Here is a 3786-nt window from a genome sequence, read left to right on the forward strand (position 1 = left end):
TTGTATAATTCCTAGAATGTTCTTTGTTTAACACCAAATGGGACAAAAATAGAATGAAAAAGGTGTCCCAACTTCCCCCACCCTACTATATACGTTGCAACTTAATGCAGATGTACAGATTTGCGTATTTCGTACGTTCGTATGATAAATAAATCTATTTTAGGTTGGGATAACAACCGAAACTTAACTCGCTAAAAAATGTATGTGATTTAGCTCCTAAAGTTATCCCATAACCCCACAGTAATATATGAATATGAGCTACATTATTTAGTATATATGGATAAGAGCTAGATATACAGCGTTGGTGTATAGATACTTGAGTATAGATATTATCGCATACAGAGAGTGAGCGTACACCTAATTTCGGGCCCCGACCTTCGACGTTCGTTTAAGATTCCATTTAACAAATCGAAATTACAAGATGTACATATAATGGTTCTTAACATCAAACAGTAACATTCAATTTTAAGTGGAAGCGTTGTCGATTAAGAGGCATATGTTGTTCTCTAGTCTGAATTAAAATTTAGGGGATTAATTTCCTAATGTCCAGCTCCAATGGGACGAGTCGTACTGATTTATTGATCCGCAGCAACCGTTATTTGTGCTTGTGTGTTTGCATACATGCAACTTACTATGAGAACTTTGTGTTTTAGTTTACTAACTGCCCTTATAGCATTATGTGCTCCGCATATACGATCCATCTATTATAGGTTTGAGAATTTAGTTTTGTTGGTTTAAAACTTAGATAGATGTTTTGATATCATATATGTAAAGGTCAAAATTAACAGTTTTCAAGTTAGAAAAAATCTCGTATGGGCAAGAAAATGTATATTCCTACAAATTTAGGCAGTTACGTGATGTAGATTTTACGTCGAAATTATACAACTTGCACACGTTGTTGTTTATGTGTATAATTTATGCATCAAGTGTCTTAATTTTGTGCGGAACAGTATTCAAATAAGCAACACAATGTATTTTGCTCTATCTGTGTTTGCTAATTACATTTCATCAGTTCTGACTTGTATTGTAAAATTTGTACAATGTGGGTGTCTTTTTGTATAATGTGGGTAATCTGTATGTATAAAGTACCTAACTGTCAAGAAAAGGCACATCGATTAGAACAGCAGGAGAATATATACCTTTATAATCGCCTTTACAGTTTAATAGCTATGTATGAAAGTTTATACAGTTACCTATATAGATATAGTAGGGTGGGGGAAGATGGGACACCTTTTCGTTTAGTTTTCTCTTTTCATTTGGTAGTAAACAAAGAACATTCAATGAATTATAAAACCGTATCTTCACGACTTCCACAGACCGTTGATAATTGTTTAAAACACGATCAGGCTATTTGGATATTAGGTGTTAAGGGTGTCCCATCTTCCCCCACTCTACTATATTTTTTTTCAGTACTATAGTAGGTTGGAGGAAGATGGGACAACTATTTATAATTTCTCGTTCCATTTGATAGTAAACAAAGAACATTTAAATAAATACAGAACCGTATCCTTCCACAGACCGCTGTTAATTGTTTAAAACCAACTAGGATATTTGTCTATTAAAGTGCTAAACGTGTCCCCTCTTCCCCCATAGTAGCCTACTATAAATCTTTATTATGTAGGTTTGTTTATATCTCGGTTAATTTAACTGTTCATAGATTTAAAGTATTTTCGTATTTTTTTGCTTATACTGCCCCAAGGAAGTTAAGTTGTAGTATCAGTGGGATTATAAAGCTTAAGAAATACTAGATTTTAATATCAACATGTCAGTATGTTCTGTTTTTAATACTATAGACGTATTGATAACACTTCGTTTTTGTATAGTGTTGTTTTATCGTTTATTAAACACTAAAAAGGAATAAAATTTAGGTAAAACAATTTAGCTTTATAGGAACTAAAAAAATAAAATGCAAAGAAGTTATTGTGGTTAATCACGCTAATTTTACGTTTTTCTAATATAGTACTGTGGGGGAAGATGGGACACCTTTAGCATATAATATCCAAATATCCTGATCGTGTATTATTCAATTAACAACGGTCTATACAGAAGTCGCGAGGATGCGGTTTTATAATCCTTTATATGTTGTTTCTTTACTACCAAATTGAACGAGAAAATAATGTTATAAGGCGCCCTACTATAGATGAGCAATTTGAAGCATTGCATTTCAATCTCTCCGATAACAATTCATTTAAGGAGAAATACAGACGTATTGAGTGTATTCGTGTTTTCTTATCGTCCATTTTCAAACCCCTGGAGACTGATATTGCAATACACAAGGCCACTATAGTATTGAACAATCTGTTTCAATTCCTTGGACACACTTAGAATGGCCCGTAGTTTTGTCGTTGTAAAGTAGTGTGTATTTAAAATGGACTTTCATATTGTTTGCAATACACATTTGCGTTGGCAGTTATAATTGTAATATAGTACTGTGGGGAAAGAATGGACACCTTTAGAACATAATATCTGAATATCGTGATGGTGTTTTAAACAATTAACAGTGGTCTTTGTATGTATATGTGAGTCGTGAGGATACAGTTTTACAATTCTTTAAACGTTTTTTTTGTTTACTACCAAATTGGACGAGAAAATAGAATGATGTTCCATCCCCCATTCTATATTATTTTTTATTATTAAATAAAATTAGAATTTTAGTATAAACTTAAAACAACTATATATCACATTATTCAGTTAAAACGCGCCCGACTATACATTTTGAGATTTAGTGAGATCTTTCAGTTTCTTTTATATTATTATTTAGTTTCAATTATAGTTGTTTTTTCTTAGCATCCTGTAAAGGCGATTGTATTTATATAAAGATTAGTAAAACACTATACAAAAAAGAAAAAAATAACATTTGTTAAAAAACGCTATCTTTAAAATATAATTACACATTAAAAGCTTGACAAGTACAGGTACTGTAAATTTGATCATTTATTGCTAGATGGCAAAAACACGCTATATAAAAAAGTTTAAAAGTTAGTCAATAAATCGTTCTCATTAGAATATATACAATATAAGTTAAAGAGTGTGGCGGGTATATGAACATGATTGAAATAAATCTAAGACTGAACGTCAAAACGTCGGAACAGGCAAAATAAATTTGTCAGAGCAGATTTATATGATTTATATGGTAGTTTAGGGTAACGACGTATGCAGCTTATATTGTAAGTTTATATGCATTACGGTGGGGGAAGATGGGACATTCTTTCATACTATTTTCTCGTCCCATTTGGTAGTAAACAAAATCTATGCAAAGAATTATAAAACCGTATCCATACGACTCCCATAGACCGTTGTTGATTGTTTAAAACAAGACCAGGATATTTGAATATTATGTGCTAAAGGCGTCCCACCCTACCATAGAGCCCATATGGGCGAAATAAATTTGCCGGGTGAGCAGCATCAGTATATTGTGCCTGACAGGAAGAGTTTCTGTTTAAAACGCTTTATCGTTGTGTTTTTACCATCTTTATCCACGCAGAATCCAATGCCAAAATATTTGAAAAAGTAATAGGTTTAGACTTGATGGATTTTTGTCAGTTCCGTATTTCGTCGAACTTTATTTTGTTCCTTCGTTACGAGAGTTGTCTATAACTTCATGAGCACTAGATCAGGCCAAGATTTAGGAAATTCATCACAGTTATTAGATTCGTACTCATAGTATAAGTATTCGCCGATACATGCGAAAAATATTAAGCAGACCAGTTTTATTATAGAGCGGGGAAGATGGGACGCATAAAACCGTATCCTCATATGGTGTATTTACGTTTACAGGTTTTTATG

The sequence above is a fragment of the Ciona intestinalis genome, chromosome 1, assembly GCF_000224145.3.
Source record: "Ciona intestinalis chromosome 1, KH, whole genome shotgun sequence".
In the NCBI taxonomy this organism is placed as follows: Eukaryota; Metazoa; Chordata; class Ascidiacea; order Phlebobranchia; family Cionidae; genus Ciona; species Ciona intestinalis.